The sequence below is a fragment of the Capsicum annuum genome, chromosome 10, assembly GCF_002878395.1.
Source record: "Capsicum annuum cultivar UCD-10X-F1 chromosome 10, UCD10Xv1.1, whole genome shotgun sequence".
NCBI classification, from domain to species: domain Eukaryota; kingdom Viridiplantae; phylum Streptophyta; class Magnoliopsida; order Solanales; family Solanaceae; genus Capsicum; species Capsicum annuum.
This window is the reverse complement of record NC_061120.1, coordinates 220,959,835-220,974,067: the sequence shown is the minus strand read 5'-3', so window position 1 is coordinate 220,974,067 and position 14,233 is coordinate 220,959,835.

Genomic DNA, 14,233 nt, shown 5'->3' with positions numbered 1-14,233 from the left:
AGACAAATGGAGGATATGGAGAGGGTGAGGGTGGCTCCGCGGGGTTGGCGGGGCCATTTGGGAGGTCAATGGGTGAAACGATTCATATGGGCTATTTTTTGGCCAATTTGGTGGGTGTTAGCCCACGGTTCTCAGGGAGGGCTGGGGCTCGGGCGCGTTTTGGGCCGAAAATTGACCAGCAACCCCGGTGGGGTGTGGAACAGGTGAAGCTGGTCTGGCAGGGCCATTTGGGTGGTGAAATAGGAGAAACGGGCGAACGGGCCTTTTTTGGCCAATTCGGTGGGTGTTAGCCCACGATTCTCGGGAAGGGATTGAGGCCCGGATGTAGTTTAGGCCAAAAATTGACTAGCAACTCCCTGGCGGAATGTGGTGCGGGTGAGGAAGGTCTGGCGGGGCCATTTGGGTGGTCAAACGGGTGCGAACGGCCTATTTTGGGGCCAATTCGATGGGTGTTATCCTACGGTTCTCGGGGACTGGGCTCGATTTGGGCTAAAAATCAATCGATGACCCCTCGACGGGGAGTGGAGCAGATAAGGGTGGTTTGATAGAGTCGGCGAGGCCATATGGGTGGTCCTGAGGAGGTTGGAGGGACCATTTTAGTGGTCAAACGTGTGAAACAACGTAGATGGGTCATGTTTAGGCTAATTCGATCGGTGTTAGCCCATGATTCTTGGGGCGGGCCGGGGGTCCAAGCACGTTTTGGGCCAAAAATTGATCAACGAACCCCAGGGTGTGATGTGCGTGAGGGTGGCTCGATGGGGCTATTTAGGTGGTCAAACAGGCGAAATGGCACGAACGGGCCATTTTCGGGCCAAATCGGTGAGTGACTATAGTTCTCGGGGTGGGCCCAAGGCCCAAGTGCGATTTGGGTTGAAAATCTACCGACAACTCCCCGACGAGGTGTGGAGCGGGTTAGGATGGTCCAACATGATCGGTGGGGCCATTTAGCTGGTCAAACGGCTGAAAAGGTACGTACGGTCCATTTTTGGGCCAATTCATTAGGTGTTAGCCCACGATTTTTGGAGTGGGCCTGGGGCTCGGGCGCAATTTGGGCCAAAAATCAACCAGCGGCCCACCAATAGGTATGGAGCGGGTAAGGGTGGCCCGACAAGGTCGGTGGGGCCATTTGGCTGGTCAAATGGGTGAAAAAGAGCATACATGCCATTTTCGGGCTAATTCGTTAGGTGTTATCCCACGGTTCTTAGAGTGGGCCCGAGGCTGGGGCTCAGGCCAAAAATCGACCGGCGGTCCACCGGCAGGTGTGGAGCAGGCGAAGGTGGCCTGATGGTTTTGGTGAGACCATTTGAGTGGTCAAAAGAGCGAAACACCGTGAATGGGCCAATTTTTAGTCAATTCGGTGGTTGCTAGCCCACGGTTCTCGGGTGGACCGGGCCCGGGAGCGATTTGGGTCGAAAATCAACAGGCGGCCCTTCGACGAAGTGCGGAGCAGGTGAGGGTGGACCAGCGATGTCGGCGAGCCATTTTGCAGAGAGTATATTGTCACTAAAACTTATAAAAATTCGGAAAAATATACTTTTAAGACAGCTTTTTGTGGCGACTATCTTAGCACTAAAACTTACAAAAATATACTTTTAGTGATAGCTTTTAGTGGCAACTATGTTGTCACTAAAACATAAGAAAATTCCAAAAAAAATATACTTTTAGTGATAGCTTTTGTGGCGACTATGTTGTCAGTAAAACTTATAAGAATTCGGTAAAATATACTTTTAGGACGTCTTTTTGTGGCGACTATGCTTTCACTAAAACTAATAAAAATTCGAAAAAATATACTATTAGTGACAGCCTTTTGTGGCGACTATGTTGTTACGAAGACAAAAATTCAGAAAAATACACTTTTACGGCTTTTGTGGCCATTATGCTGTCACTAAAACTAATAAAAATTCGAAAAAATACACTTTTAGTGATGTCTTTTTGTGGCGACTATGCTGTCACTAAAACTAATAAAAATTCAGACAAATACACTTTTAGTGATGGCTTTTGTGGTGACTATACTGTCACTAAAACTTATAAAAATTCAGAAATATGTGCGGGTGACCGATAATTTTTCTCAAAATAGAGAAATGAAGTGAAAATAAAGAAGAAAAAATAGTGTCTTGTAATGTGAACTGAAGACTGTAATGAGAAGTTTAACTCCATATAGACATGGAGCAATTGCAATAAATCATCCAAAGAAAAATGTAAAAATAAATAATAACGGAGAAGAAAAGATGAAATCTATTTTCTTCGGTCTTCACGATGACTTCTAGCTCTTTCTAGGTCAAAAGTTATGTAAAAACTAAATTTTTATAGAGTATTTATAGGTTTAGGAAAAAACCTTCAAATACACTAATTGAGTTTAAAATGGACTAAGATAAATAAAAATGGACTGTTGTAGCTAGCTGCGTGTTGCGCCACTGACACGTAAGGCTATTGTATTTGTGGCTTTTTTCGTTCAAATTCAGGGTCATATTTGACTATTTTAATACATTAATTTCATTAAGTTGTCTGTTTAATTTTCATTTATAATCTTTCATCTTTAATTTATTTTAACTCTAAATTTCTTCATTTTCACATCCTTTTAATCTTACACATCAAATTATAATATTAGGCACAATCTATAAAATTAATAATCAAAAAAAAATACTAAATATAAAATAAATAATGACTAAAGACATATAATTTTGACTAACATCAAAAGACTCAATCAATTGGAGGAAAAATTCCAAAAGTAAACATTACTTTTCCTTTTTATGAAATCAAACTTTTTTCGACCCCACTTCTCCATTATTGCTCTTTCAGCTTTCATTTCACACCAAACAATCCAACTCCACTTCTTGTTTGGCTTCCATTCATTCACTATCACCTTTACTTCACAGTAACTGCTTAGAAAAACAGATGAAACGGGAGTCTTGGAGTAACTAGTAAAGTTGCTATCATATGACTAAGAGATGACGAGTTCAAGTCGTGGAAACAGCCTCTTACAAAAATATGAGGTAAGACTGCATACAATAAAGTTTATTGAATAAATTATTGTGATTCGGCCATTCCCCGCACCCTGCGTATAGCAAAAGCTTTAGTGCATTAACATTCCTTTTTTTAAAACTAAGAGAATCAGTCCAAAAAGTGATTTAAAATGAAATAGTGGTAATATTCAACAGAGTTCAGAATTCAGAGTAGAAAAAGGGTTATTACTAAACTAAACTACCTATTTGAAATATAATAAACAATGTTATTATCCAATAAGCAACATTAACAAATGAGAAAGGGGAAAAAGAAAGAGGAAGTGAGAATGTTGTATTTTTTACTTCACTAATAGAGAACTATGACTCACTTAAAATCAATTCCAAAAGCAAACATTACTTTTCCTTTTTATGTTATTTAATGTTACAATTCCAAAAGGGATTTAAAAAAATATATCTTATTTAATGTTAGTTTAAAGCAATTTTACATGCAGGTTATTTAGTGACAAACTTTTTGTGGCGACTATATTGTCACTAAAATTTATACAAAAGAGGGGAAAATATGCCTTTAATGACAACATTTTGGGGCGAATATATTGTCACTAAAACTTATAAAAAAATTGGAAAAATATACTTTAGGGACAACATTTTGTGGCGACCATATTGTCACTAAACTTATAAACAATTCGGAAAAATATACATTTAAAAATTCGAAAAAATATACTTTTAGTGACAGTTTTTTGTGGCGATTATCTTGTCACTAAAACATATAAAAATTCGGAAAAATAACTTTTAGTGACAGTATTTTGTGGCGACTATATTGTCACTAAAACATATAAAATTCGGGAAAATATAGTTTTAGTGACAGTTTTATTGTGGCGACTATGTTGTCACTAAAACATATAAAATTTCAGGAAAATATACTTTTAGTGACAGTTTTTTGTGGCGACTATGCTGTCTTTAAAACTTACAAAAAATTAGGAAAAATTGCATTAGTGACGGCTTTTTGTGGAGATTATGCTGGCACTAAAGCTTATAAGAATTCGGGAAAATATACATTAGTGACAGCTTTTTGTGGTGACTTTTTTGTCACTAAAACGTATAAAAATTCAGAAAAATATACTATTACTGACAGCCTTTTCTGGCGACTATGTTGTCACTAAAACATATAAAACTTCAGAAAAATATACTATTAGTGACAGCCTTTGTGGCGACTATGTTGTCACTAAGACATAAAAATTCGGGAAAATGCACTTTAAGTGACGGCTTTTTGTGGCGACTATGTTGTCACTAAAACTAATAAAAATTTAGAAAAATACACTTTTAGTGACGGCTTTTTGTGGTGACTATGCTGTCACTAGAACTAATATAAGTTCAGAAAAATACACTTTTAGTGACGGCTTTTTATGGAGACTAGTTTAGGTGACCTCACTTTAATGAAATCAAATGTTACACTAAATAGAATATTTATTTAAATAAGAAAGGTGAATACAATAATTAAAGTCAACCTCTTTTGGAGAATTTAATTAATTAAACCTAACTTTTACCAAAACAAGTTATCAAAGTTGATCGACATTCATCTACTACCTGTAACTGCAGCAAAACAATATGCTAATAAAGATATCAAACTAATGTAATTAAATCTAACTTTTACACTAAAAAATTCTCAAAGTCAACTGACACTCATCTACCACCTGTAAACTATAATAAAATAATACGATAATAGAGATATTAGAATAATACAACTAAACTTAATAGTTACACAAAAAAACTCAAAATAGAGATATAAAAATAATACAATTCAATTTAATCTTTACCTAAAAAATTTCTCAAAGCCGACCGACATTCATCTAATACCTATAAATCCACCTACGACTTGTAAACTACAACAAAATGATACAATAGTAATCACAAAACTTCAGTTCTGATGAAAATAATTCTTGTCTGAGCAAAAATTTTGACCCTAAAGATTGGCTTGAATGAAAACAAAAAGATATATATACCCGCACATTGAATTCTATTATGTTGACAAAAATAGTTAAAAAGCTGAGGATTAGAAAACTAAACATCCATCAATCTAGACATACAACCGAATTAAGTTAAATTAGTATCAATCATATTTTCTGAATAAGTCAATCTATTTAAAATAGCACCATGCAAGGCAATCTCCATGTTAGGATCATACAAAATAGACCCTAATGGAATTTTGTCAGAAGCAGAGGGCAGTTATGGTATTGCAAAGAGGTTTACATCTTCGTTCCTATGCTAAAAGCTGCTAAGTTACCCCAAATATTTTCTCTAAATAGTTTACTCTTCCGAATTTGGTCTTTAAAATATTAATTGATTTTCTTTCCATATATTTGAAGTTTCATATATTTTAGAAATATAGTTAATATAATATAAATAATTAAATAATAAATTAAAGAAAATAGTGAAAAGATAATTTTGTCTAAAAGAGGTCTTTTAATGAAGGACAAAAAGTTCAAATCACTTTTCTAAGGGCGATCACTAAAACTTATAAAAATTCAGAAATATGTGCATAATTCTTCTCAAAATAGACAAATGAAGTGAAAATAAAGAAGAAAAAATAGTGTTTTGGAATGTGAACTGAAGACTACAACAAGAAGTTTAACTCCATATAGATATAGAGCAATTACAACAAATCATTCAAAGAAAAACGTAAAATAAATAATAAAGGAGAAGAAAAGATCAAATCAATTTTCTTCGGCCTCCACTAATGATGTATCCAGAATTTTTACTAAGAGAGTTCGGAAAAAAATTGCCCCCAATAGTAGTTGACCAGCAGAGGCTTAAATTTGAACTTAGATAAATTAAAGAACCTGCGTGTCCAACAAGAATCAAACTTGAAACGTAGGGGTTTATATCATGGCCAAAGTAGCACACTCATAACCACTAAAGCTACATCTCATCTTTGGTTTAGGAGATTCAAAAATAATATATGTAAAGAAATATAAAAAATCTATTATATATATATGAAGTAATTTTTTATCGACGGGGGTTCGAGTGAATCCGTTACCCTCCTAGGTCCACCCCTGACCTCCACAACGGCTTCTAGTTCTCTCTAGGTCAAAAGTTATGTAAAAAACTAAATTTTTTTATAGAGTATTTATAGGTGTAGGAAAAAAACTCCAAATAAAATAACTGAATTCAAAATGGATTAAGATAAATAAAAATGGACCGTTGTAGCTAGCTGCGTGTCGCGCAACTAACACGAAAGGCTATTGGATTTGCCGTTTTTTCCATTCAAATTCAGGGTCATATATGATTCTTTTAATAAATTAATTTCATTAAGCTATCTGTTTAATTTCTTTTACAATCTTTCGTCTTTAATTTATTTTAGATCCAAATTTCTTCATCCACATCATTTTAATCCTACATATTATATTATACTATTAAACACAATCTATAAAATTAATGCTAAAAAGGGACAAATAAAAATACTAAATATAAAATAAATATTGACTAAAAACATATAATTTTGGCCTTAATATCAAATGATTCAATCAATTGGAGGAAAATTTCCAAAAGCAAACATTGCTTTCCCTTTTTTATCTTCTACTTTTCTATGTCTGCCATAATGCTGTCATTTCGACCCCAATTCTCCATTATTGGGCTTTCACCTTTCATTTCACACCTAACAATCCACCTCCACTTCTTGTTTAGCTTCCATTCATTCACTATCATCTTTACTTCACACTAACTATTTAGACAACCACGCATAGCCTTAGAGTAACTAGTAAATTTGTTGTCATGTGATCAAGAGGTGACAGGTTCAAATCGTGGAAACAATCTCTTGAAGAAATGTGGGGTAAGACTGCATACAATAAAAGTTTATTGAATAAATCATTGTGATTCGGCGTTTCCCTGCACCCCAAGCATAACAAAAGTTTTAATCCCTTTTTTAAAATTAAGAGAACCAGTCAAAAAAGTGAACTAAAAAGAAATAGTAGTAATATTCAGCAGAATTCAGAGTAGAAAAAGGGTTATTTCTAAACTGTACTAGCTATTTGAAATATTATAAACAATATTATTATCCAAGGAGCAATATTAACAAATGAGAAAGGGGAAAAAGGAAAGAAATGTACAAACGTTACAAATAAATCAAAATGCAAGGAAGTTAAGCTTAATATTTAGGAAAAATTACATAGAAAAAATACTAGATTAATTACATGATATGGTTCATGTTTTAAAAAATTACAATTCATAGTCATTTGGTAGTTAAATTTTAGTTTTTTTTTGTGTGGGTCCTTTATACAAATATATTAAGATTTTTATAGATCAATTTTCTCTCTCATATATTTATTTTTGGTATTTTCTTTCTATTCTCTCTCTATCCTATTGACTCAAAAAAAGGCAACAATGGAATATCAAAACACAAGATTTTTATGATATCTTCTTCAACTTATTTTTTCCTTAATTTTCTCTCAAAATCACTCTAATATCCTTGATATTAAATTAAAGAAACGACAACATATATTGGCATTAGATTTAATTTTTTTAAAATTTTTATATATTATGTCAGTTAGTTGTTAAATTTCTTCGTTGTTCATATATTTTACAAAAAAAAAAATAGAAAAGGGGGAGCACTCCCCCATTTTTATAATTTTTTCATTTTTGCAGATTTTTATTTTATAATATAAATTTTTATATATTATGTAAGTCACTTCCCCATTTTTTTTATGGATAAATTATCAAAAAAAAAAAAAAGGAAAGAATTTTGCATCTTCTAGTAAGGCGGAAAGGAAAAAATATTTTAAGATATCTAAATCTAAAAGGGGGAGCAATGAAGTTGACAACGATTACGAGGTCTTTTTGTATATATTCTCATGAAACAGAATTGTTGGTCAATATACATTTTTGTTTCAATATATGTAGATACGTATACTTTTTTTTTGTAGAATAATACATGCATATATATACAGAGTTAGAGTGTATGTATGTATATACAGTTTGTATTTTTGATATATGTATATACATTTTACATATATGTATATACAGTTAACTTTCACATATACATTTTGAAGAATAGTGCATATGCAGATATATACAGTTTTAGAGTGCATATATGCATATACATTCAAATTTGTTATTATGTAAAATATTCAAATTTGTATATACAGATATACAAACAATAGATATACAAATAATAAACATATATGTATATATTTATTTCGTTTGCATATATGTATATACAGATATACAAACAACAAATATACAAATATGTATATTTCATTTGTATGTATATTTCGTTTAAAAACAACATTCAAATTTGTATATACAAATATACAAACAACAGATATATAAATAATAAACAACAATTTTGATCTGAATATATGTATATTTCGTTTGCAATATCGTTTACAAACAACATTCAAATTTGTATATACAAATATACAAACAACAGATATACAAATAATAAACAACAGTTTTGATTTGAATATTATACTTCATTTGCATATATATATATATATATATATATATATATATATACAAACAACAGATATACAAATATCAAATTTATGTAAACTAATATACAGATATACAAACAATAGATATACAAATAATAAAAACAATAATCTTTGTAACCTTTAAAACAGATATACAAATACAATTATACACTTATGTTAATAGATATACAAAAATTCAAATATACTATTAATAGATATACATAAAAAAAATATTAAAAGACTGTCAATTGTATATTATGAAATATGTAGTAGAGTAATGAATGAATATATCACACAAATTGCAATTACAAATGGGATTTAGAAAAAAAAAAAAACTAACACAAACAAGGATTATAACCTTTTAACAACTTGTGTGCAATTTTTTTTCAAAATCAAGAAAACAAAAATTGAATACGAAAATTGAAACATAAAATTACAATTGAAGTTATTGTATACAAAAATAATAGTAATTACAAAATTGACAATTTGAAAGTTTTTGAAGTTTATATTGTGCATTCAATTTCGAAAATCTAATTTAAACCAATAATAAAATCGATTTTCATTATGTTGAAACTGAATCAATTTTTATTGCGTATTAGATTCAAAAAGGGATTTTAGTAAATAAATTCAAGTAAAAAAATAATTTGCGTAAATCGTATATACCAGAATTTTGTATGTACGAATTACCAACTTTCACCTGTAGATCGCAATTTTCAAAAAAAAAATTATCAACTTTTGAGGGAATAATTAACGCTCATATTTATTGATTTGTTATATCAGAAAAATAAATGAAAAATTGGAGAAGATTAAGGACATTTATTACATTAAAATTTTCTTTTTACCTCTTTTTGTTGTTATGGACTTTTTTTTCTTTTTTGTATATATATACATAAAACTGTCATTTATTTTGTCTATGAATTGTAAATATGAAATTTAGACTAGAAAGTTAGTTATAGATACTCTAAGAAGACTATATGTGAAATTTTAGACTCTAAGATACTCTAATATTTATGAGAGACCAGTAATAAGATCCAAACTGGTATTTGTACATGCATGACAGTCATTTTTAATTTATTTGTCTGATTTTGATTTGATAGATCTTAAATTAAAGATATGTATAATGTACTAAAGTATCCTTTAAACTTGTGGTTTTTAACATGCGATGCGAAAAGTTAGAATAAATGAGTTGCCAAAAAAGGGAAAGAAATGTTCTTTTCTAAACTAACTCAAAAATAAATAAATAAAAATATAAATAGGAAAAGGCTCAAATATACCACTGAACTATCAGAAATGGCTCATTTATGTCATCCGTTAAAAGTTGGGCTCATTTATGCCATCGTCGTAACAAAACTAGCTCATCCATGCCATTACTTTTAACAGCCGGTTTTTAGAAAACAGCTTTACCACGTGGCAACATATTTTTTAATTTTTTTCTTTATCCATTAAAAAGAATCCACCCAACTTTTTTATTCATTAAAAATTAGTTTGATCTATGACAATTAGGTTAATAGTAGAGTCAAAATTTTCATTAAAAGATTTTAAAATAACTTAAAAATATATATGAAGAAATCAATGAAAATATATATATATATATATATATATATATATATATATATATAAACTATACATTAATTTATTTTATACTCCCACACAAATATATACTCCCATGTTATATAACTTATCAAAAATATATTGGATTTACTTTTGTTTTTATATATGTCAACTGGCCTTAGACTATATTATACAAATTCCATGTCATCTTCATTTTATTCTTTCTTCTTAGATATTTTATTTCATTAAAGAGAAAAGAACAATAAATTTAGGAATTAATCAATTCATTGAATTAAGTATATAATGAAATGATAAAGACTATACATACATAATACTTGTGAGTTGTAACTTGCATGCATGACTTATATATTATTTTTTTTCAATTTCGAATTAGGATTGGACCACTTAAAATTAATTATATAAGGGTATAAAACTATGACGTCTCACCAATTATTATGTAACTATATCATTAAATCAAATTGTAATTTAAGAAAAACATAATTGTAATTTAGACAAATATTCTACCTCCAATGATTAATGTTGATTGTCAAATAATTATCTTAATATATGATTGTGTCAAAACATTAAACAACATATTAAAAAAAATGAAAGGAAGCAGTATAATGAGTGTTTGAGAGAACAACATCCCACGTGAAAAGTAAAAAAGAAATGAAATTATTTATAAAATATCGGATATTTAAGGTCTCTTGAAAAAAAATGTCAATTTGGTTCAAAACGAATGATATCATACAATATTAAAAGTATTTTATGGTAATTAATTAGCACAATAATTGATATCAACGCCACTGTACTGAAATTTTTACAGGATGGGTATGAGGATGATAGAGTGACGGCATGAGACGTATTGTCTTTGCTTGTCTATGGATCAATTTACTATATTTGACCACAATTTTAAGCCGCATACAACCAAGAAAAAAGTCGATGAGCTTGGTAACTATAAATACTCGGATGATATGAGGCGATACACAAATAATCTCAAAATTAACTCAATAGCAGTAATTAATCAAGTAAAACTTATTTCAAAGGGAGATGATCATATTATTGTTCCGTATTGTGAATAGAGTCACACGTGAAAGCCAAAAAAGAAAAAAAAACTATTGATATGGGGCAATATACAAATAATCTCAAATTTTAAAAGCATAGATCAAACTAATTTTTAATGGATCAAAAAGTTGAGTGGATTTTTTTTAATGCATCAAAAGGAATTTTTTTTTTTAATTTTAATTTTTTTAAAATATTTTTTTAAAATAACGTGGACCTCTAATATGCTGCCACGTGGCAAAGCTGTTTTCTAAAAATCGGCTGTTAAAAGTAATGGCATGAATGAGCCAGTTTTGTAATGCGGTGGCATGAATGAGCCCAACTTCTAACGAATGACATAAATGAGTCATTTCCGATAGTTCAGTGGCATATTTGAGCCTTTTCCATAAATAAATAAAACAAACAAATTGAAATGAAAAAACCATCATTTACCAACTGCAAAATGAGAAGAAGGAAATGAAAAAACCATCATTTACCAACTGCAAAATGAGAGGAAGGAAAGCAAAGAAAAGTAAGTTTATATGTATTACTCTCTTCTGTTTCATTTTATGTGACATACTTTGATCAAACATGAAATTTAAGAAATAAGAAAAGACTTGGTAAAATTTACTAAATTATCCTGTATTAAAAAATGTACTACACTTCTCTTTAATTGAATGGGATCTTATAAGTGAGACTAGTAAGTATAAAAGTGGTATTGTATCTTTAAATAGTTATCAAATTAAAAAAAAAATGGCATTTCTTTTGGAATGGACCAAAAACGAAATGACAATAGTAGTACATTTTTTAATAAAGGGAAAAGGTTCAAATATGCCACTGAACTATCAGAAATGGCTCATTTATGTCATCCGTTAAAAGTGGGCTCATTCATGCCATCGTCGTTATAAAACCGGTTCATCCATGCCATTACTTTTTAACGGTGGTTTTCTAAAAATTGCTTTGCCACGTGGCCTCTTTTTAGAGGTCTACATCATTTTTAATTATTTTTTAAAGTTTTGATCCATTAAAAAAAATCCACCCGCACCCAACCTATCGCCTTAATCCACTTTAATATTACTCTTAATTTTGACCCTAGATTTGAAAACACCATACGTACCTGATAGCCAAGTCCCAACTCCGTGCGTAGCTTTTGACATGTGCGCAAAGAATTTTTAACTCAATTTTAGCTATGTTTTTTACTCCAAACTAGTCCATATCACCTACAATCTTTTTCAAATTTTTTACATACCCTGACGGGTCGTGTTGCTTAAAAAAAATTATATTCAGAGAAACTGATTCGAACAATTTTCAAATAATTCTCAGCTTAGTCGTCTTATTCAGGCAAATCATTCTGCTAAGCAAAATGATTTCATTTAATGTAGATTCATCTCAGAGAATTTAAGGATGGCTCAAGAGATATATAGTAAAGGGGATCATTAAACAAAACTATAGAGCAAATTTCTTAATATAGTTAGATATGGCCAAGGAAATCTCGTAATAAAGTTAGATATCATCAAGTTTATGACAAAGTATTTCGGCGCGCGGAGGAAAAGTTGAAGAAAAATGATGTTTTAAGTCTCTTCAGAGATCATGGTGCTTTTAGAACTGATGCAGAGTGGTGAATGATATATCGGTCCGATAGTGAAATCCACATACTTTGTGGGGCGGGGGTTGGGGGGGGGGGGGGGGGGTAGGCTTCAATCCAGCTCTTCTAAAAGGCGAGCTTAATTGATCTCAATATGTAGTTCAATCGATTCATAAAAAAATTTATTAATTTTGTTTTATATATATATAATCATAATAATTAATACAAAAAGATTATTTGATAATTAAAAATTATAAAAAGGAAACTATGGAATTCAAACTTGGTAAGATGGACCGGTTAGATTATGTCTTATTTTTTAACTCATTTTGAAATTTATCTCATTCCAAATATATAACTTTTGAGCGAGTTAATGATCTATATATTTATTAACTCAACACATTTTGATCTATTTAAATTGATACTCCACATCATGTTCAACTCTTAAATAAATGATATCTGGTGCTCATATATGATCCTCCCCAGTTCACCTCTTTCCCGCCGTCAGAAAGGAAAAACAATATTATGATCGTTAATATGGTCATGTTCGCCTAATATTTGAAGTTTGAACCATGCATGCAGAATGAAGACGTAAAAAAAAGGTTTACTGCAAATTTCTTGCATGCATGCACGTATCCTTGTGTTTTGGGATTTCATGTTTCAATTTGACTTTTTAACATCCATAGTTCAAATCTCGAGCGTTAAAACTTTTTAATTTTAATAGTAAGTGGCCTAAAATTTTAAGTTAATTTCTTAGAAAAAAATAAAATTTACATAGTTACGTTAGAAATTAGGTAAAAAAAATGCTATTTGTTGACAATAATTGACAATTCGAAATAAAAGGTGTATGAAAAATTGCAGTCAAATTAAAGAAAAACTTATTTGACTCACATAAATTGAGATGGAGGGTTAGGTAAAAATCAAAGTCATACATATATACGTTGTGAATGTATTGTGCAACTTTACCAAGTCAAAAGCTAGCACGGAGTTGGGATTTTGAAAACACCCTATGCTCTACGTCTCATCCACGTTAAAAAGTATAAAGGCTACCAAATAGTCAAGTCCACGAAATAATTAAGACTACTAATAATTAAATTATGCAACTAATAATCAAAATTTAGAAGGGATTTTTAGGTATTCTTCCTAATTAAAAGTTGGGGTCCTTCATGTATGTGGTATTCTCTTCGTCCTAAATTATGTGATAATGTTCGAATTTCGAGAGTCAAAATAAATTATTTTTTAATCACAATTTATTCATTTGCCATTTTAAATTATTAATTATTCTAACCTATATTATTTTAAACGTAGTATTCAAGTATGTAAATTTAATGTTCAAAGACTAAATGATTATATATATATTCAAATCTAGTTTCAAAATTAAGAGTAATATTAAAGTGGGTTAAGGTGATAGGTTGGGTGCGGGTGGATTCTTTTTAATGGATCAAAACTTTTTTAAAAATGACATGGACCTCTAATAAGAGGCCACGTGGCAAAGCAGTTTTTTAGAAAATCACCGTTAAAAAATAATGGCATGGATGAACTGGTTTTATAACGGCGATGGCATGAATGAGCCCAACTTTTAACGGATGACATAAATGAGTCATTTCTGATAGTTCAGTGGCATATTTGAG